The sequence below is a fragment of the Equus quagga genome, chromosome 1 (assembly GCF_021613505.1).
Source record: "Equus quagga isolate Etosha38 chromosome 1, UCLA_HA_Equagga_1.0, whole genome shotgun sequence".
Lineage (NCBI taxonomy): Eukaryota > Metazoa > Chordata > Mammalia > Perissodactyla > Equidae > Equus > Equus quagga.
The window spans coordinates 58,612,438-58,635,461 of NC_060267.1; the positions used below are offsets into that span (position 1 = coordinate 58,612,438).

The window sequence follows — 23,024 nt, forward strand, 5'->3', positions numbered from 1 at the left end:
CTTTCTACTGCCTTTTTTGTTTCCATAGCATTTATTTCAGCTCTGATTTTTATTATTGCTCTCCTCCTGCTAACTTTGGACTTTATTATTTTTCTAATTCAATTAGGTGTAGTTTGAGATCGCTTATTTGGGATTTTTCTTGTGTGTTAAGGTGAACCTGTATTGTAATGAATTTCTCTCTTTATATGGCTTTAGCTGCATCCCATACGAGTTGGTGTGGTATGTTATCATTTTCATTTGTCTCCAGATGTTTTTTGATTTCTCCTTTTATTTATTCAGTGACCAATTGCTTGTTCAATATCATGTTGTTTAGTCTCCACATCTTTGTCCCTTTCTCAGATTTTTCTTTAATTAATTTCTAACTTCATAGCATTGTGATTGGAAAAGATGCTTGTTATTTCAACCTTCTTAAATTTATTGAGGCTTACCTTGTTTCCCAGTATAAGGTCTGTCCTTGAGAATGTTCTGTGTGCACTTGAGAAGCATGTGTATTCTACTATTTTTGGATGGTGTGTTCTATATATGTCTCTTAAGCCCTACTGGTCTAGCTTTTCATTTAATTCCACTCTTTCCATGTTGATTTTCTCTCTGGATGATCTATCCATTGATGTGAGTGGAGTGTTGAGGTCCCCTACTGTTATTGTGTTATTATTAATATCTTCCTTTAGATTTGTTAACAGTTGCTTTATGAACTTTCATGCACCGTGTTGGGTGCATAGATATATATGTGTTATTTCTTCTTGACAGTGTCCCTTTGATTATAACATACTGCCCCTCTTTGTCTCTCTTTACCTGTGTTATCTTGAAGTCTACTTTGTCTGATACAAATATTGAAACACCTGCTTTCTTTTGTTTGGCATTAGCTTGGAGTGTCATCTTCCATCCCTTCACTCTGAGCCTGGGGTTGTCATTGGAGTTGAGAAGTGTTTCCTGGAAGCAGCATACTGTTGAGTCTTGTTCTTTAATCCATCGCGCTACTCTGTGTCTTTTTATTGGAGAATGCAATCCATTTACTTTTAGGGTGATTATCAATATATGAGGGCTTAATGCTGCCATTTTATCACTTGCTTTCCTGTTCTCCTGCATTTCCTTTGTTTCTGATCCTATGTATTTTGGTCTACCAGTCGAGTTGTGTAGTTTTTTTTATGTTGTGTTTCTTAGTTGTCTCCTTACTTATTATTTGTGTCTCTGTTCTGCTTTTTTTGTTTAGTGGTTCATGAGGTTTGTATTGAGAATCTCATGCATAAGATAGTCTATTTTTGGATGGCCTCTTATTTCCTTAGACTAAATCAATTCATTCCCTTTCCTCTTCCCCTCCTAAGTTGTTTTTCTCACATCTTATTCCATCTTGTGTTATGAGTTTGCGGTTTAAATGACAAGATTATCTTTGCTTTTAGTGTTTTCCTTCTCTTTCTCTTTCATGCTATACTTGAGTATTTGCTATCCTGCTCTGACTCTGTCTACCTGTTTATCTCCATACTCCATGATTTGTAACCCTGTTCGGTTTTTCAGAGATGAGGGTCTTCTTGAAGGTTATACGTAAAGGGGGTTTTGTGGCTACATCCTCCCTTAGCTTATGTTTGTCTAGGAAAGGTTTTATTTCTCCATCATATCTGAAGGACATTTTCTCTGGATAGAATATTCTTGGCTGAAAGTTTTTGTCCCACAAATATTTGAATATGTCATTGCATTGTCTCTTGGTCTGTAAGGTTTCTGCAGAGAAATCTGCTGAAAGCCTTATAGGGGTTCCTTTGCAGGTTATTTTCTTCTGTCTTGCTGCCCTTGGTATTCTTTATTTGTCATTCACTTTTGCCAGTTTCACTACAATATTCCTTGCAGTAGGTCTCTTTACATTGACATATTTAGGAGACCTGATAGCTTCTTCCACACGGATTTTCATCTTTGAACAAACTTTCTCTTCCATTCTCCTTCTCTCCTCCTTCTGGAAAACCTATAATTCTTATGTTGCATTTCCTAATTGAGTAAGGATATTTCTTTAAGACTTTATTCATTTCATTTCAGTCTTATTTCTCTCTCCTCCTCTATCTGGAGCATTTCAACATGTCTACCTTCGATTATGCTGATACGTTCCCCTATGATGTCCTCTTGAACATGCAGAGAATCCATATTTTGCTTTATTTCTTCCGTCATGTCTTTCATCTCTAATATTTCCGATTGATTCTTCTTTATAGTTTCAGCCTCTTTTGTGAAGTAGTTCCTGAAATCATTGAATTGTTTCTCTACAGTCTCTTTTACCTCATTGCGTTTTTTGATGAGAGCTGTTTTGAATTCATTGACATTTATGTTACCTATTTCTGTGTCCTCAGGACTCTGTTCTGGGTACTTGTCATTTTCTCTCCCTGGTCTGGAGATTTGATGTCATGTTTGATACTAGTAGAGGAGGTGGCTCAGTTCTTATGCATCCTGATATTATTTGGTTGAAGTTATCACCTATTGTCACTGAGTGGGTGTCAAGAGCCGCATATTCTGAGCCTTCTGCCTTCAGCTGAGATCCCAGGCAGTAGATCACATGCTGGGCTGGTGTGGGGAGGAGCACTTTCTCCTGCATGCTCCCTGGGCTTTCTTGCTCTGCTCTATCTGCTCTTCTCAGGTGTTTGTTTGATGAGTTCACTGCCACAAAAGCTCTCGCCTCAGTACAGGTCTTCCCTCTAGGCTGCACAGACCCTCAGGGGTCCTTTATGTTTCCATGAACGAATCTCCTCTCCACTGTTCCTTCCCTCTTGGAGGCCTCCTGTGGTCACAGGTTGCAGTCTTTAGGGGACAGAGCTAAGTTTTCTCTTACTCCATTCCAGCTCCTCTGACAGGGGCTCAGCCTCTCCACCCTCCATTGTATGGCTGCGTGTGTCTCTCTGATGTTTTTTGTGTTGTGTTAGCATGTCCTCTGTTGAAGCATGAATGTACCTTTTCATTGTATGCTGAAGGGGAGAGAATCTCAGACAAGTTCACTCTGCCATGATGCTGACATCACTCAGACTTTTGTTTTTTGGGAGGTTTTTAATTACTATTTCAATCTCTTTACTTGTGATTGGTCTATTCAGATTCTAGTTCTTCTTGATTCAGTTTTGGGAAGTTGTATGATTCTAAGAATGTATCCTCTTCTTCTAGGTTATCCAATTTGTTGGCATATAGGTCTTCATAATATTCTCATATTCCCTTGTATTTCTGTGGTGTCCATTGTAATTTCTCCTCTTTCATTTCTGATTTATTTATTTGAGTCATCTGTCTTCTTTTCTTAGTAAGTGTGGCTAAGGGTTTGTCAAATTTGTTTATCTGGTTCAAGAACCAGCTCTTTGTTTCATTGATCCTTTCTATTAGATTTTTAGATTCTGTTTCCTTTATTTCTGCTCTGGTTTTTATTTCCTTCCTTCTACTGACTTTGGGCTTTGTTCGTTCTTCTTTATCTAGTTCTTTTAGGTATAGTGTAAGAGTGTGTATTTGAGATTTTTCTTGTTTCTCAAAGTAGGCTTGTATTACTATAAAATTCCCTCTTAGTACTGCTTTTGCTGCCTCCTATAAGTTTTGGTATGTTGTGTTTTTATTTTCATTTGTCTCCAGCCATTTTTAAAAATTTTTCTTTTGATATCTTCATTCATCCAATAGTTGTTCAGTAGCATATTGTTTAGTCTCCACATATTTGTGAGTTTTCCAGCTTCCTTCTTGTAGTTGATTTCTAGTTTCATAGCATTGCGACCAGAGAAGATCCTTGATAGGATTTCAATCTTCTTGAATTTATTGAGGCTTGCCTTGTTTCCCAACATATGGTCTATCTTTGAGAATGCTCCATGTGCACTTGAGTAGAATGTGTATTTTGCTGTTTTTGGATGGAGTGTTCTACATATATCTTTTGAGTCCACCTCATCAAATGTTTTATTAAGGCCGCTGTTTCTTTGTTGACTTTCTGTCTGGATGATCCATCCATTGACATAAGTGGAGGGTTAAGGTCCCCTACCATTATTGTGTTGCTGCCAATTTCTCCCTTTAGGTGTGTTAATCTTTGCTTTATACACTTTGTTGCTCCTGTCTCAGGTGCATATATTAATGAGTGTTATGTCTTCCTGGTGGAATGTCCCTTTTATCATTATATAATGCCTATATTTGTCTCTTATCTTTTTTGTCTTTAAGTCTGTTTTGTCTGATGTAAGTATAACTACACTTGCTTTCTTCTGGTTGCCATTTTCTTGCAGTGTCATCTTCCATTCCTTCACTCTGAGCTTATGTTTTTCTTTAGACCTCAGATGGGTCTCTTGGAGACAGCATAGGGTTGTGTCTTGTTTTTTAGTTGACATAGCCACTCTTTGTCTTTTCATTGGTGAATTCAATCCATCTACATTTAGAGTGATTATAGAGGGCTTAGTACTGTGATTTTATCTTTTGCTTTCTGCATGTTCTATGTTTCCATTCTTTCATTTTCCCAGTATTTCTACGATTTCAGTTTTGTGGTTTTCTTTGATGTTTTTATCCATTTTCTTTTCATTAAGATTTGTGACTCCGCTCTGATTTTTTGTCTTGTGGTTAACATGAGGTTTGTGTAAAGGATCTCATAGATGAGATAGTCAATTTTCCGATCATCTCTTATGTCCATTAGTCTATGTAGGTTCATTCCTTTTCCTCATCCTCTTCTATGTTTCTGTTGACATAAATTAGCCCTTTTTGTAATGTGTTACCAATGGAAGTGGTTATAGTTACTTCTAATACTTTCTTTCCCTTTACTTTTTATGTTATAATTGTTTAGTAACATATTCTGATATAGAGTTGAAATTTTCTGTTTCTGTCTATTTATCTCCTTGCTCAAGGCTTTGTAAACATTTGTTTATTTGTTTCAGATAGGAGGGTTCCTTTCAACATTTCTTGTAAGGCAGGTCTAGTGGCGATGAACTCCTTCAGATTCTGTTTCTTTAGGAAAGTTTTTATTTCTCTGTCATATCTGAAGGATAATTTTACTGGATAGAGTATTCTTGGCTGGTAGTTCTTTTCTTTCAGTATTTTCAATATATCTTTCCACTCTCTCCTAGTCTGTAGGGTTTCTGCTGAGAAATCCACTGAAAGCCTGATGGGAGTTCCTTTGTAGTTTATTTTCTTTCTCTTGCCCTTAATATTTTTTCTTTGTCATTGACTTTTGACAGTTTTAATATTATATTACCTGGAGAGGTCTTTTTGCATTGATGTCATTAGGAGTTTTATTAGCCTCATATATTTCCATGTCCAGTCCTTCCCCAGGTTTAGGAGTTCTCTGTTATTATTTCTTTGAATAAGCTCTCTGCTCCTTTCTCTCTCTCTTCTCCTTCTGGGATACCTATTATCCTTACGTTACTTTTCCTAACTGAGTTGCACATTTCTTGGAGGATTTCTTCATTTTTGAAAAACCTTACTTCTTTCTCCTCCTCCACCTGAATCATTTCTTGATTTCTGTATTCAAGTTCACTAACTGTCTCCTACATATGGCCTGCTGTATTTTTAATGTTATCTACATTATTTTTCATCTTGTTAATTTTATTCTTCATCTCCAGAGTTTCAGTTTGGCATTTTTTTAGTTTTAATCTCTTTAGTGAAGTACTCTTTCAGTTCATTAATTTTATCCCTGAACTCATTGAACTGTCTTTATAAGTTTTCCTGTGATTCCTTGAGTTTCTTTATGACAGATACTTTGAATTCTCTGTCAGTTAGACTGTAATCTTCTATGACTTCATGTTTAGTTTCTGGAGAATTGTCATTGTGTCACTGTTCCACTGTGTTACTGTAGTTCTTCAGGGTGTTTGATGAATTGATCCTCTGTTGCCACATTTGTGGTAGTAGCCACCTTTTCTTAATTAGGTATGCCTTTTGTTGCTTTGGTTTGGGGCTGCTTCTGGTTTATTCAAGAACCTGTACCTTTCACCTTCCATTGCCTCTGCTAGAAGTGTTGTCAGTGCCTTCCTTCTGCTGCCTTGTGCCTCTGAAGTTGCTGGTGAATTACTGCTTATGATGTCACTGCAGTCTCAAATGTCATTGGGGTCACCAGGCTGCAAGCTCTTCTTCTGCTTCCAGGGTCTCCTGGTCTCATGTTCCTCCACTGGCTCTCCACAGACTTGGATGCTGCTGCCCATGCATCACATGCACTGTTCCTGGGTTGCCTGTGGGTGCTAGTGACACCACTGCTGGGGTTGCTGTGTTCACAAGTGTCATTGTCATTGCTGGGGGCCTGGGGACCCAGGCACTTGTATGCAGCCCCTGCTGCTGTGCAGCTGATGTTAGTGGTGACACCACTGATGGCTGGATCATCAATTCTGCTGTAGTTCCCAATGTCTCTTGTTGCAAGTTCCACCTGCCACTGCTGTTAGGGAGCAGCGTCCTTTTCCTGCTCCTACTACCTCTGCTCACAGTCACAATAGCAAGTGCCTTAGGATCCACACCCTGGATCATGGTCACATGGGAGGGGGAAGGGGCTGTTCTGCTAGTTCCATTGCCTCCTGGGGATCCAGTCCACCCACCTTCACATGTATGGATTCATGGATCTCTGTGTCCTGTTGTGATGTTTAGGCAATCCTCCCTTGGTATGGCTGTCCAATTAGTTGTAACTTATAATGAAGAGGCAAAGGGAACAATTTACACCACTGTTATGCTGACATCACCTCCCTTTCTTTTCTTAATGATAATAAATTCTCATATTCTAATCTTGTAAAGTTATTCAACTTTCTTGTATTTATATTCAGTCTTCCAATTAGATTTCAAACAATAATCATAAAAACCATTTTAAACATTTATTTGTATATACAACACCTAATTTCAGTCCTTTGAAACCAATAACTCAATAAATTTAATTAACTCATGAGAAAGTCAACAAAAGCTGAAGTGGCTTTTTCCATCAGAGGTTATAAGGGTTTTTTTTGTATTTTGTATTCAGAAAATGTGACCTTCCTTCATTTATAAATATTACTGGTAGATATTTATCCTATGTTTAGTTAGAGTCACCAAGACTAAAAAAAATAGTTAAGAGAAATCTAGAATGTACTTTCCGCTGTATATGTTTGATTTTTCAAATATATTTTTAAAATTATAGAGCTGATCTTTAAATTTTGTCCCAGGCCTAGTACCTGCTCAGCTTTTCTGCTTAAACTAATGCAAGGCCAGCTGGATATTTTATAAAGAACACCCTTACTGATAACGTGTAGGGTTTTCAAATATGATAGTCTTCTACCCCATGTCTGATAGCTAAAGCTTAGCAACACAGACAATGATCTTGAAGACTATTCACATAAAGAAGCTAGGACATTTATTTCTGTGCTGATTTTTATTTCCCTCCTTCTACTGACTTTTGGCTTTGTTTGTTCTTTTTCTAGTCCTTTTAGGAGTGGTATAACATCACTTATTTGAGATTTTTGTTGTTTGTTGAGGTAGGCCAGTATTGCTACAAAGTTTCCTCTTAGTACCACTTTGGTTGCATCTCATAAGACTTAGTATCTTGTGTTTTCCTTTTCATTTCCTCTAGCCTTTTTAAAAATTTCTCCTTGCTCTAAAGCTAAAGGTTGTTAAGGAGTATGTTGTTTAGTCTCCACATATTTGTGACATCCCCAGCTTTTTTCTTGTAGCTGATTTCTAGTTTCATATCATTGTGGTCAGAAAAGATGCTTGGTAAGATTTCAAATTTCTTAAATTTATTAAGACTTGCCTTATTTCCAAAAATATGATGTATCTTTGAGAATGTTCCATATGCACTTGAGAAGAATGTATATCCTACTGTTTTTGGATGGAATGTTCTATATATGTCTATTAAGTCCATCTGGTCTGGTGTTTCATTTAAGGCCATTTTTCCCTTGTTGACTTTCTGTTGCATGATCTATCCATTCACATAAGTGAGATGTTGATGTCCCCTACAGTTATTGTGTTGCTGTCACTTTCTCCTTTTAGTTCTGTTAATGGCTGTTTTAAATCCTACTATTGAGTATTTATCCAAAGAACATGAAATCAACAATTCAAAGAGAGTTTTGCAGATCTATGTTCATTGTAGCATTGTTCACTGTTGCTAAGATGTGGAAGCAACCCAAGCGCTCATCAATGAGTGAATGGATAAAGAAGATATGGTGGAATACTAGTTACCATAAAAAAAGACAAAATCGTGTCATTTGCAAAAACATGGACGGAACTTGAGGGTATTATGCTAAGCAAAATAAGTCAGACAAAGACAAACATGATGATTTCACTCATATGTGGAAGATAAACAAACACATGGACAAGGGGAACAGATTAGTGGTTACCAGAGCGGTAAGGGTGGGGGAGGCCACTTTCCTCTTTTCTTTTTTCTTTCTCTTCTCTTCTCTTTTCTCCTCTCCCCTGCCCTCCCTTACCCTCTGCTCTTCCTTCCCCTTCCCTTTTCTCCACCTCCCCTGCCCCCTCTCATTCTCTTTCTTCTTTATTTTATTCATCAAATATTCATTAACACTTACTATATGTGGGGCCCTATACCAGACAATGGGAACACAATGTTAGACCTGACGGTTGAATAGAGAAGTGAATATTAATAAAATGATCACAAATTGTGAAGAGTTCTATAAAGGTGAAGAATAGAGAGATACAATAGTAGCTTCCAGAGACCCAGTCTGATCTGGAGTATTTGAGAACACGTCTCTAGCTTTAAACTTAGATCTGAGAGATAAGTTGAATTTAGTAACATTTCTTTTTGCTCTTTTCTGTTTCATTTCTGAGAGAGAAATCTCTCCATCTGCCAGCTGCTGACACATATGGCCCAATGTAACGTTTTGATACCTTCTCTCTTTCTATGCTAGAATTTGCTTAATAATCAATAAAGATTCCCTGAAACTAGGTTTTGGACGTGTATTTGATACTTAACAAGTGTAAAGATAGTATCACAGCAAAATTGAACTTTCTTCTCCCCTATTGACTGGTGCCCCCATAAACATATGTCTCCCCTGCCTTTCTTTTCCCTCTGATTTTCTCAAATTGCACAGCCCTTGGTCTGCTTCACTTGGTTTTGGGCTGGCCTCATCTGTAAACCCAGGCTAGATTCAATCTCTGTAGCTTCCTCATCCCTGTTTCTTCTTCCTGCTAATTTTTCACTAAGTGAAATACATCAAAAATCTTATTAAAGAAAATTTCTAATGTCATGGATATACTTACTAGATTCTAAGGCAGAAATTTATATTGTAATTATTTTTTTTAAAGATTGCCACCTGAGCAAACAACTGTTGCCAATCTTTTCTTCTGCTCTTTCTCCCCAAATACCCCCAGTACATAGTTGTATATTTTAGTTGTGCGTCTTTCTAGTTGTGGGTCTTTCTAGTTGTGGCATGTGGGACCTCACCCCAGCATGGCCTCATGAGTGGTGCCATGTCTGTGACCAGGATTCAAATCAGTGAAACCCTGAGCCACTGATGTGGAGAATGTGAACTTAATCACTTGGCCACGGGGCCTCCCTCAATCATATTTTTAATAGCAAGGTATGACTGAAATCAGTTTTACTTGATAAAGCTGAATACTGGAAAGGCTGCAGAGAAAATTGAAATTCTAATTCATTGTTACTGACACGGTAAAATTTGGAGGGTTTATTGGCAATGTCTATGAAAATTGTAAATGTACGTGCTCCTTGGCCCAGCAGATCCTCTTCCAGGACTTGTACAAGTTTTGTAAAGACTTATAATAAAAATTTAAAACAACCAAAAGATCCATCACTAGAGATTGGAGAAATAAATAGTTCAATCATACACGAAGAATCTTGCTGCCAATAAAAGCAATGAGATAAATCAGTATGGACTGACATGGAAAGGTGTTCTCAATATATTGTTATGGGGGAAAAAATCAAGCTATAGAACAATATAGGAGCATGATCTTATTTCTGAAAAAAATTACAAGTAGCAACTCTGAAAGAATAAGTGAATAGTAGTCATCTCTGGGTGGTAGGATATCTGGGTACACTCATTTCCCAATATGTCACCTCTGTAATCTTTGAACTTTCAAAACGTGCATGTATTATTTTGTTAAATAAGTAATCATGGCTGTATCATATTATTATATGTTAGTTTACAGTGGAGTTTTTCCCTCCTTTTCTCTTCCCTTTATTTGAGCAGTTTCTGTCCTTCATTTCCTGAAGGAATGTAACAGAAATTTTTTAAAAAAAGCCTTTCCAGTCTTTCTGGCTTTTATGTTCCAAAAGCATAAGCCCTCAGGGGGAGATAATTTATTATGTGCTTAAACAAAATGTTTTATTCAGCAGAAAGAAGAAGGAAGAGTCTCCTCCAGACTAGGCAAAGATACCACTTTACTGAGGTGATGAGGGAGGGAAAGCAGGAGGCCATCAGAGGGAGACAGAGCTCTTTTAAGTTCATAGAGCAGAAATAACCCACATACTGTTCTCAGTAGCTGGCTGGCAGGGCAAGGAAGAGGGGTAGGAATAGGTAAGATTCCAGAAAATAGGTGTATCTACGCCAGGAGTTGCAGCTCAGAGGCCTACAGGGGCTAGAGAGGTGACATAAAGGAGGGAAGCACAACGGTTATAAAAGACTATGAGGAGTGGTGGGCCATGGCATCCTGGAGCAGCTCTTACTCAGGGTCTGCCTGTTGCTGCCCAACAGGAGTAGGGGCCCAGCGTTGCCAGATTTTTTGATATTTTTTTCTTCTCTCCAAAGCCCCCCAGTATATAGTTGTGTATTCTAGTTGTAGGTCCTTCTTGGTTATTCTATGTGGGATACTGCCTCAGCATGGATTGATGAGTGGTTCCATGTCTGAGGCCTGGATCCGAACTGGTGGAACCTTGGGCCTCCAAAGTGGAGCACATGAACTTAACCACTTGGCCATGGAGCTGGCCCCTCTTTTGATTTTTTTACATCAAAGTTTAAGTTAAAAACTCTTAATTTTTAATTGGCTCAAATGTGCAGGTCAAACTAAGTGTACCTGTCTGAGTACATTTGGGGTGCTATAACAAAATATCCACTGGGTAGCTTATAAACAACAGAAGCAATTCCAGTTCTGTAGGCTGGGAAGTCTAAGGTGAAGGCACCAGAAGATTCAGTATTTGGTGAGGTCCAACTTCCTGGTTCATAGTCATCTTATCACTGTGTCCTCCCGTGGTGCAAGGGGTAAGGGAGCTCTCTGGGACCTCTTTTTTAAGGGCACTAATCCCATTCACAAGCATTCCACCCTCATGACCTAAGCACCTCCTAAAGGCCCCAGCTCCAAATCCCATCATTTGGAGGTTAGGATTTCAACATGTGAATTTGAGAGAGGAACATAAACATTCAGTCCACTGCCGTACCTATGGCCACACATGTGTGAACTGATCAAGGCAGAAGTGGCCACCTTATGAAAAAGTTCCTGTACTCCAAACATTGGCCAAGTAGCAGGATGTGTGAACATCTCTCTCCTGAGGCGGCAGTTAGACCAAGACCATATGCTCCTTCCCACCTCCAATGCCTTGCTTAAGACCCAGAACCATAGATGATGGATTAAAGAAGAAGAGAGATGAGGGGACAAGAAACCCAAGAGGACCTGATGTGATGCTTTTATCTGCTAGTATAGGTGAATGGAGACCCAGAGTCAGAAATGAAATTGAGTAAAGGAAAGAATCATTAATAATATAGATTATTTTTTTGTAAACCTTGTAGGAAAAACAGAGGTGCTCAGCCCAGCCCCCTGTGGAGTCAGTTTTTCTTAAGAACCACAGCCCTGGGGCTCTTTTTGCTGCCTGAACACTGCCATCATGGGTCACATGCATGCTTCTTGGAAGGGCTTGTTCCAGTAGGCTCTGCCCTTCCACCACAGCATCTCCACCTGGCTGAAGTTGATATATGATGACACAAAAGAGTAGATCTACAAACTAGCCAATAAGGGCCTGACCCCCTCACAAATTGATGTGGTACTGAGAAACTCACATGGCACTACACAAGTATGCTTTCTGATAGGCAATAAAATCTTCAGAATTCTTAATTACAAAGGATTAAAGGTCTTAAGTCTTACTTAAGAAAGCTGTTGAAGTTTGAAAGCATCTTGAGAGGAACAGAAAGGATAAGGACGTTAAATTCCATCTGATTCTGATTGAGAACCATATTCACCAGTTGGCTAGATATTATAAGACTAGACAAGTTCTCTCCTTCACTTAGAAATATGAGTCATCAACAGCCTCTCCCTGGTTGCATAGATTTGTCTATGTACTCAAGCAATAAATCATTGTTTAACTAGAAAAATAAAAGAGAACCACAGCCCTGGGCTGGCTTTGGCTTTTTGCTCCCGCTATCTCTTCTTTCCCACCCACTCCAGATGTGGTTCTTTCTCTTCTGCTCAGCCCATGCCAGGAAGCCTCAGTGCCCCATCGTCTGCCACTGTCATCAAGACACAAGAGAAAGTTAGGTCCATGTAAGTGGGGTTATTAGTGAGATTCAGAGGGGAGGACTTTTATTTCTGGGGTTGTGAGAAAAGTGAGTTTCTGGAATCCCCAACTGGAACCCAGAACAAAGAGATACAATGTAATAAGGAGGGTTTTGTTGCTTTGGTGCATTAAATAGTATAAACTGGCCATATTAAGACATGTCATGAGAGCTGGCCTGGAAAACTAAACCAGCTGTTGATTTACAAAATGAAATATTGGGGAGAGACATTTTGAATTCCACTACCCTACAATTAAATCTCAGGTTCTCTTCACCAGTGCCCTCTCTTCCATCCCTACTTTCCCTCCCTTATTTTGCCCACTGATTCTTAAGCTTCAGTTCATACCTATACACAGATGAGTTAAAACCTGGACTTCAAGTGCAACTTCTCCTCTGAGCACCAGACACACACTTTCTGCAGCCTGGGGCGTATATCAGCCTGAGCTGTCCAGAAGGTTCCAGACACTTATGGGAATTTTCATAAAGAACTCCCTGGAGATTAGGGGGTGAGAAAAAGGAGGGGAAATGAAACCAGGTACATGAGGGGTACTGTAGTTATTAAACCAATTTGCTGTTTTTCCTTTTTAGCTTGAGGGGTGACTTGGGGTCTGAGCTTGTTTTCCAGAGGATTTATGAGTTTGCTTTGCAGAAGAAAGAGAGTACCTTTGGGGAGGTTGTGATCACCTAATGGTAGGTCCTCAGCAGCCCTGGAAGTCCAGAAGTCAGATTGCCCAGGGACTAATTGGGAGTGACATGTGTTTCCCCAACTCTCCTCCTACCAAGTCCCTTAGCTCCATAAAATACCCCTGTTCCTGTTCTTAGGGAGGTGGATTTGAGGGAACCCAGGCTCCCATCTACTCTGTTTGACAATTTGAATAAATCTTTCTCCATTTCTAAGCACTGATGTCTCAGTGTGGGCTTCCTGTGCATCAGGCACACAAACTTGAGATTAAGAGGTTCGGTATCAATTTTGGCAAGCAATTCAGGAGTCTTGTGCCTGTGGCTGGATGGTCCTGGTGAGGGTTTCAGCAGTTGGTGGTCCCCAGAGGCTGTGGGTAAGTCTTCACCTGGGAGACTTCCCCTGCTGCTCCTCCCTTCTGGCTAGGGTGTCTGCTGCCCTAGGCACAATACTCCCTTGGAGTGGAGAAACGCTTTGGACTTCAGTTTTTGTTTGTGGGTATGCTTTTGTCTTATATGTGAGTCTTGTCAGTTGAGTCGCCATGACATGTGCATTCATGAATTTTCTGCCTCTCCATTTGCATTTGGTGTGAGTGATTCATTGGAAAAGAAGGTCCCTCATTTGGGAGAGATCCAGGGGATTATTGGACTTCACCTTCTGTTTTTGTCCTGCAAGAGTCAGTTTTGCATTTTTTTGGTGAGTCAATACAACTCTCCCAGTCACCAATCTCTGTATGTCCATTTGCATTTTGAATGCATGAAAGCAGGGATCCTCATTTGGGAAAGATCTAGGAGATTGTTGGACTTCATCTTCTGTTTTTGACCTGCAGGAGTTGGATTTCTCTCTGTTTGGGTGTATCTGGCTTGTGAGTGTGTGTGTGTGTGTGTGCGTAAGTTGGTTGATTTGATTGAAATGGGCATGTCCTCAGAGTTATTGGTAGTGGTGGTGGTCCAGAGGGGAATGTGGCATAGATTGGAAGGTGGCACAGAAGGCAGAATGGGGTGGCCCAGTGCTCCCTGCCCCATCATGGCAGCAGGAGTGGCCCCAACAGTAGTAGTGATGGTGGTGGTGGGAGCAGTGGCCTTAGGGCATGTGGGCTCCTCTATGCTAGGCCCAGGGGCCATGAGTAGCATGGCAGTGGCAGTGGTGGGAGAAGCTGGGCACCCAGTTGCTTTGCTGTGAGCTGGACACCAGGCTGGAGTCAGAAGAAATATTTCCTTGGGCCTAATGGGAAGGCTGTGCTGGGGACTAACCCTGAATAGAATCCCAATAACTCTGATGATCAAGAAAAGTTAGGATATTTTTGGAGTCTGCTTTTGAAAGCCACACAAGTAGTAAGCCAGCCACGTATTAACTGCTCTAAATTAGGAGAGGTCCAACAAGGCCCTGAGGACAACCTCTCTGCTTTTCTTCCCAGAGGCTATGGGACTGCCTTTGGCTATAAACCCTAAGGCCCAGGGCAGTACAGTTAATACCTATTGTTGGGGCCCAGGCCAGGCCACCCCAAAATATCCCACAATGACATATTGGCTATTTTGAATTGAAGTTACTTGTGTAGCTAAAAGGGCTTTCTGACCCTCCTGTCTCTGTTCCCCTGAAAGCAGAAAATGAATATCCCATGCGAAGGGTGTTCTCCCTGCATCCTTATCACCAGAGCTAGGGGATTGAGGGCCAAGAAGCTGCATAAACAAACCTTGCTAATTTACTATCTCATCCTAAATTCCCCAATAATTACCTGCCCCACACCTAAGTTTCTTTGTCCTGCCAATTTTTCACAAATTTGCTTCTGGATGTAAAAGATACATATCCTGCCTGTTTTGTTCACTCTCTAAGCATTATTTCTTTATGGTCTCCAAAATGTATGTATTAAACTGGGTTTTTCTCCGGTTAATCTGGTCTTGTGTCAATTTTACTATTAGACCAGCCATCAGAACCTAAAAGGGAAGAAAGGGGATTCTCGCTGCCCTGACATTATTTCATATCTCAAAGTACTACAGATATATCCATTGGAATCTCCAAAAGTTGGCTATAGTTCCTGATGACATAAAAGAGGTATCAGGAAAAGGAGAGATCAAAAGATTTCTGGAGCCCTTTACTTGTGAAATAGGATCTAAACACAGAAGCATTCTTTTCTGTATGTACCAGACTGCCCTGTTCCTCCTCTAGGGAGGGACATGCTATCTAAGTTAGGGGCCCCAATAAGCTGGGAACAAGATAGAGATCCAAGCCCCTAAAAGTTGGGGAATTGAGCTCATGGCCCTATTGCAAGATACACCAGTACCTGAGAAAGAAGAGATTCCCCTATCACTGCCCCTGGTGAAACAATACCCCTTGACCCCAGAAGCCATAAGAGGACTCTTTCCTGTAATCAATAGGCTTTTAGAACAAGGATTGATCAGGCCAAGGAGATTCCCATGGAACACACCCATTTTACCCATTAAAAGGCTGGAAATGGGAATATAGATTTATTGAAGACATTACAGCTGTCAATGCTATACAGGGCTGGATTTAAAAGATGCTTTTGGATCCTCATCCTCCACCACCCCCAGGTGATGTCTGATCACACTTCCCTGCCTTCAGCAGGAATTTTGATAGGTTGGTGTGACTTTGTGATTTATAATCAGAACTATCTTCATTTCATTTGTGGCACAAAGCTCCTAAAACCCTTGTAATTTCTGATATAAGAGCCAAAAGGGCGTCTTTTTTATAACAATTACTTTTGTCCTCAGTTCCTGAAATAACTCCAGATTATAAAAGTGAAAACGGTGTCCTTTGTTATCCATAAGAATTCCCTTTCAATCACACCTGAATTTATGTAAATAAGGTGACTTTTGGAAAGCCCCTAAGGGTAGAGGCTCTATCCAGGGGAACTAATTGTGTGATTAGAGGGTTGGAACTTTCAGCCACATCCCCTTCCCTAAACCTACAAGGAGGGGAGAGGGGCTGAAGATTGAGTTCAATATGGGGTTCAGAGAGCTTCTGGGTTGTGAACACAGGGAGACTTGGGGAGAGCGGCATGCCCAGAGAGAGCTTGGGAGCTCCACATCATTCTCCCACGTGTCTTGCTCTATGCATACTCTCCATCTGGCTGCTAAGTAAAATGTTTTCCTGAGTTCTGTGAGGTGCTCTATCAAAATGGCTTAATCAAATCCAAAGGAGGGGAGCTGTGGGAACCTCTGGTCTGTGGCTGGTTGACCAGAAGCACAGGTGACAACCTGGACATGCAATTGGTATAAAAAATGGAAGGCAAAGGGTAATCTTGTGGGATCTGATGTTATCTCTAGATAGATAGAGTCACAAATATCTAAAAATACTGTTAACTACTTAGGGTCTGAATATGAGAAACCCAGAGAATCCTGTTCCCAGACAGGAGGGAAGCAGTCACTCAAGTTGTGACTCCTACTATCCATCGACAATTGCGTGGATTTTTCAGGAATGGCAGACTTCTGTCGAATTTGGATACTCAACTTCAGATTAATTTTAAAACCTCTATTTGAGGCCTTAAAGGGAAGATACCTCAAGCTTTTGATGTGGACACAAGAGTGCCAGAATGTGTTCAATCAAGTTAAAGAAAAATTATTAACTGCCCCAGCCTTGGGACTCCCAGATTTGAGAAATCCCTTTGATCTCTTTGTAAAGGAAATCAGGACCTTAGTCTGGGAGTCCTGGCCCAGAACCTCAGGCCCAGCAGGATGCCCATGGCCTATTTTACTAAGCAGTTGGATCAGTCAAAGTTTAGCCACCTTGCTTCTGAGCCATTGCCACCGCCCGTGACATACTACAAGAAGCTGAAAAGTTCACATTGGAGCAGCCCACCATGGTGCACACTCCCCACTGTGTCCTCCCTTTATTAGAACAGAAAAGAGGATATCGGCTAACCTCAAGATCAGTCTATTTTATTAGACAAGCCAGAGATAAATTTAAAGGCTATTTCTACCTTAAACCCTGCAGCCCTTCTACCTACCAAGTCAAATAGACTCCCTTTCATGATTGTCTTCAGACCATTGAACAGGCGTTCTCAAGCCAACCTGATTTGACTGATCAACTGTTGGAGCAGCCAGACTTGGAACTGTTCACTGATGGAAGCAGCTTCATGGATCAGGGGCAATGTTGAGCAGGTTATGCAGTTGTCACCCTACAGGACACCATGGAAGCAAAGGCTCTACCTCCAGATATTTCAGCTGAAAAGGCTGAGTTTACAGCCCTAACTAGGGCTCTTCAAATAGTTAAAGACAAAAGAGTACAGACCCGAAATATGCCATTTTAGTGGTCCATGCCCCTGGGGTCATATGGAAAGATAGGGGACTCTTGACTGCTATAAGTTGGGACACAAAATATTCCCAGGAAATATTGACCTTATTAGAGGCCATTAATTACTCATGGCAGTAGCCATCATACACAGCCCTCAACATCAGAAAGGGAAACCTTTGGAAACCAGAGGCAATCAACTGGGTGATCAGGCAGTGAAGACTGCTGCTAGGACTGAGTTTCAAGGCAATATTGGTTCTCTTAGTTCTCCAAGTTGACTTTGCTATATTCCAGCCTAGCTACACACAGATATATTTAGACAGAGCCAGAGAATGGAGATTTGACTCTTCTTCTCTGGAGCATCCAGGCTGGAAATCAGTAACTCAGTACTCAGTAAATCAGTAACTCAGAAGGACTCATCCTGGTACCTGAAGCCCTTCTGGGAGAAATTGTTAATCAAATCCATCAGAGCACTCATTATGGGAAAGTTATGCCACCTTGAAATGGGTCTAAAGCTATTTAATTTGTCCTAATTTGCAATGGACCACTAAAAAAGTCACCAAAAATGTGTGCTCTGTGCCAAAAACAGTCCCAGGACAGGGTTACCCTTCTTGAACAAGGGGGTTCAACATCAAAGAGCAGTCCCCTGTGAGGACTGGAAAGTGGACTTTAATATAATGCTTGGAGCCTCTGGGAATGTCAAGTAACTCATAGATACCTTCACAGGGTGCGCTGAAGCTTTCCCTTCCAGAACAGAGAAGGCTGCCAAAGTGACCAAAGTTTTGTTAAAGGGGATCATTCCCAGGAACAGAATTCCACTGTTGACCCAGAGAGACAACAGAGGCACATTTATCTCCCAAATAATCCAGGAAGCATCAAATCGTTGGTGGATCACTTGGAAATTCCACAACTCACGGTGGCCTGAGTTGTCAGGAAAGAAAAGATGAACCACATAATAAAGAAGATGATTGTGAAAATCTGTCAGGAAACTAATTTAACTTGGGAAAGTTTTTGTTAAAACCATTTCAAACTTTTCACTCCAGCTTGGACAGAATGTCTATAACATTCATTCAAAGAAAGAACAAAGGGTAGAAACACTCTTCCTCCTATGTCTTTAGGAACATCTTTATGACATGCATGCAGTAAAGAGTGCTGTGTGAAAAACGTTCTTTAAGAGATTCCTAAAGATCTAGAAAGAAGAGTCTTTCTTGCCTCCGTTATCTCAAGGGATGGATGTAATAAATATTCTGTCCTAGCTGTAGTCAAATGTTTGAAACTTCTGACACAAAATGTGCCTTTTGAGAAAAGTGTGAGCTGAGGTCTGTGAGAGAACACCTTCGCTGTATGTGGGTGAGCACTTGGCTGAAGACCGTGAAGTACAATATTGAATGACTCTTGTGAAGATCTTCATGATAAGCCAGAAGCAAGAGTGTTTCTCCTCCGTGTGATCTCATGGAATGGAAAAGAGAGATATTCTCTCTTGGCTGTAGTGAAGTTTGAAATCTTGCACAGGACGAGGTTCCCAAGCAGCACTTATACATTACGTTCAGACAGAGCATTCTTATTGCATTTAGGGGAGATTCTGCCTGTATGCCATCAAGTGCAGTTTGTTAAAAATGATCTCCGGAAATGTTCCTCAAGATGTAGAACCAGGCTTGTTTCTACCCTGTGCTGGTTCTTGGAATGTATCTTAGAGGATTTCCATCCTAGCTGTACTGAAAAGACTACAATCTTTGAAATGAATATGTTACTAAGAGGCGAGTTTTAGCCTGGGATAAGAGAGCGAACCTTGCATGTGACTTAGTGTCTGAGTGTATGCCATAATGAGCACTGTTTGAAAACTGTTTTTTAAGAGGTTCTTAAAGAACAAGAAGGAAGAGTGTTTTTTGCCTCTGTTATCTCAAGGGATGGATATAATAGATATTCTGTCCCAGCTGCAGTCAAATGTTTGAACCCTCTGACACAAAATGGGATTTTACAGATAGGTGATTGCTGAGTGCTGTGAGAGAATTACTTCAATGTGTGCATGTGAGCACTTGGTTGAAGGAAGTAAAGTGCGATATTGCATGAGTTATGCAAGATCTTCAGAAAGAGCCAGAAGAAAAAGTGTTTCTCCTCCTTGTGAGCTCATGGCAGGGATATTCTGCCATGCTCAAGACATGCCAATATCAAGACAGATATTCTGTCTCAGCTCTAGTGAAGTTTGAAATCTCAGATAGGGCAATGTTCCCCAGCAGCTACTTATGTGCTATGTTCAGAGAGAGCATTCTTATTGTGTGATAGGGAGCTTGTGTCAGTATGTCCTCAAGTGCAGTTTGTTAAAAATGTTCTCCTGAGATGTTCCTAAAGATGTAGAAGCTAGAGCTTTCTTACCCAGTATTCATTCCTTGAATGGGTGTTATAGGCATTCTTTCCAAGCTGTACTGAAAATATTGAAATATCCGAAAGAACATGTTCCTAGCAGTGACTTAAAAGCTGGAGTGAGACAGTGTACATCATTACAGGTGAGTGAGGGGTTGACTGAATGCTATAAACAGCACTGGTTGAAAACTGTTCTTTAAGAGTGTCTTAAAGACCTATATGGGAGAGTGTTTCTTGCCTTTGTTATCTCGAGGGATGGATGTAATAGATATTCTGTCCTAGATGCAGTCAAATGTTTGAAACCTCTGACAGAAAATCTGCCTTTCGAGATAGGTGCTTGCTGAGTGCCGTGGGAGAATTCTTTCCGTTTCTGCAGGTGAGCACTCAATCAAAGGAAGAAAAGTGCAATATTGCATGAGTTATACAAGATCTTCACAAAGAGCCAGAGCAAGAGTGTTTCTCCTCCTTGTTATCGCATGACAAGGAAGTGATATATATTCTGTCTTGGCTCTAGGAAACTTTGAAGTGTCACCTTGAACCAGCTTCCCTAGCAACCATTTATGCACTGTGTTCAGACAGAGCATTCTTACATTTGTTGAGGGAGGCTCTGTCTCTATGTCATCAAGTGCAGTTTGTTAACGGTGTTCTCCAAATATCTTCCTAAAGACATAGAAGCAAGTGTTACTACCCTCGTTCATTCTTTGAATGTAGGTTCTACTTATACTGTCCTAGCTGTAGTGAAAATTTGAAATCCCTTAAACCACAATGTGACTAAGAGGGGAGTATAACCTGGGCTAAGGGAGAGCTTTTTTTATTGCACATGAGTGAGAGGCTCTCTGTCTTCCCCAAAGAGAGCTGTTGGGAGAATGTTACTCCAGTTCCTTTCAGCACACATTTTAAATGTGTTGCATCATTCCTTTGATCTCTGGTCAGTGACGCATGCACTGTAAAGGCTGAGGTAATACATCCTTTGGGAATTTTTTACAAATGCCTGGGAGAGTTCATTAAATGGGGTTTACATTAATAACTCTTTTTGAGGGAAAATAAATTTTAAAAACCCAGTTTCTCCTTTTAATACTGTTGACTTAAAGTCTTTCTGCCTGATTTGGAGAAATGAGAGCCTCCACATACACTTCCAAAATGTCTCTGAAATTATGCTACAGCTAGTGCTTCCTTATCTGCACACACATTTAAAAGTTTATGAGATTTTTGAATTTAGGGAGGCACGTTATGGCTATTTAAAAATTAAACTGCTGATTTTGATGGGGTACATACTCCTCTTCATAAACACATCACTTTTCCGTGTAATCAAATATCACATTTCACAGATACATGATCAAAATTTTAACTGTTATGGCAAAATGTATCTACATTATTGCTTTCTTTATACTACCTGTCATGTTACATATGATGTCTGTTGTCATCATTACTGTTTACACCTCACTGAAATTACCTCACTCCCCCTTTCCTCCTGCCCCCCATGGCTCTTGTCAATTCTGTATTCTTTCCTTTGCTCTCAGACTATCAGCTGTCATTTGTTGTTGTTAATAACATTTGAGAGTCACTATGTCTTAATCTACCAATTTTATTCTATTTTTTGATTGTTGAGAAAACAGAATGTTAAACCATATGAAAAGTGGTGAAACCATATGAAAATTTAGTAATTGTTTAATGTGTTTCAGTGAGATGTTTCACACATGGCTGTTCCGGGATGGATTCCATCACTGGTCAGATGCCTCCTTACTTACTCGTGTGTGTCTATGTCTGAATAACTTAAGTATTGAAATAAACTCCCAATACAATGATTCCGTATTCCACATAAACAAACAAAATAATAATTCATCTCCCAAATTTGAAGACTCTAATTTATCATTTAGTTTGTATTATGCGTTTTGAGTTTACTGCTTTCCTAATTGTTGGAACAATTGACTGCCTGAAACCATCCAGGTTTGTTTTCATTGTAACTTGCATATATTTGTCATGAAAAATGTTTTCTATGCATGACTCTCAGGAGTCATGCATTTTTTACATCTTTGTTCCTCAGACTGTAGATCAGTGGAAGCATTGGAAGGAAAATGGTATAGAACACAGATGCCACCTGTGCCTGGGTCAGGGATGATGTTATCAAGCTTCAAATATGTGAAAATAAGGGACTCAAAGAAGACAGTTAACACCCATGAGGTGAGGCACACAGGTGGAAAAGGCTTTCAGTCTGCCTACTGCAGACTGCATCCTGAGGATGGCTGAGATGATGGCAGTGTAAGTGACAGTGATGATGCGGAAACAATTACAAAGAGTGAACCCAGCCAGAATGAAGATCACTATTTCTATGCTGAATGTATCTAGACAGGACAGTGCCAAAAGAGCTGTAGTGTCACAGAAAAAATGACTGATGCTGGAATCACAGAATGCCAAACTGCTTATCACAGAGAAGGATATCAGAGAATTTGTGAAGCCTATGGTGTATGGCATAACTCCCAGTCAGTTACACACTTTCTGGGACTTAGCCATCAGACACAAGGGATTGCAGATTGCTACATAGCTATCATAGGCCATTGATCCCTAAAGAAAACATCAACTACAAAACAGACCCACAAAAAAGTACATTTGAATAAAGCAGCTGACAAAGGAAATGGTTTTCTCTTCATATTGGAAATTTACCAGGGCCTGGGGTTTTACAGTAGAGGAATAAAATATCTCAATGATGCTAAATGGCTAGAAGTACATAGATGTGTAAAGTTGAGTGTCAATTCTGGTTAACATGATTAGTCCAAGGTTCCTCAAAACAGTGAACAAATAAAGAGTAACATCAAGAAAAGGCTGACTCGTAGTTCAGGGTGATTTGTAAGTCCAGAGAGGATGAAGAGAATCCTCTCAGTGAAACTGCTCTCAGCCATTTTTATCAATTCAGGACTTTGACTTACCCGCTGAATAACAATAATTAAAGTTAGAGAAGGATTCATATCTAAAGAGCTGTTACTCAAAGGTGACTTAGACTGCAATAATGGGAGAGTAACAGATGGAAAGCAAATATTTAATGACTTCAACTTAATTGAGAATTTATACAGGATTTTTATTTTTTATAGAAGTGAGAGACGTGAAAAATTTCAAAGTTCACAGTTGTGTGGAGCTGGTAGCACCATAACAGATATTTATCTGGAATGATTTCGAAGTGATTCCTCCTGAAATGTACCATCCTCTACCCCAGTACATCACTGGGCCTGAAATCATACACTTAGAAATTTATCTAGGTACCCTTAGAAAATAGGTCACTTAGGAAAGGAGGTTCCATAATTTGGGAATTTAATGATACTTTTGCGTGACAGTCTTAGTTTTTCAACACATAACTACTTTACAAGGTTGTT

At 40.1% G+C, this 23,024-nt stretch overlaps 1 pseudogene; it reads right to left on the reverse strand.

The window, feature by feature from the left end:
- Positions 1 to 21,637: 21,637 nt before the first annotated feature.
- Positions 21,638 to 22,556, reverse strand: LOC124244330 (olfactory receptor 8I2-like; annotated as a pseudogene).
- Between the last annotated feature and the right edge of the window lie 468 nt (positions 22,557 to 23,024).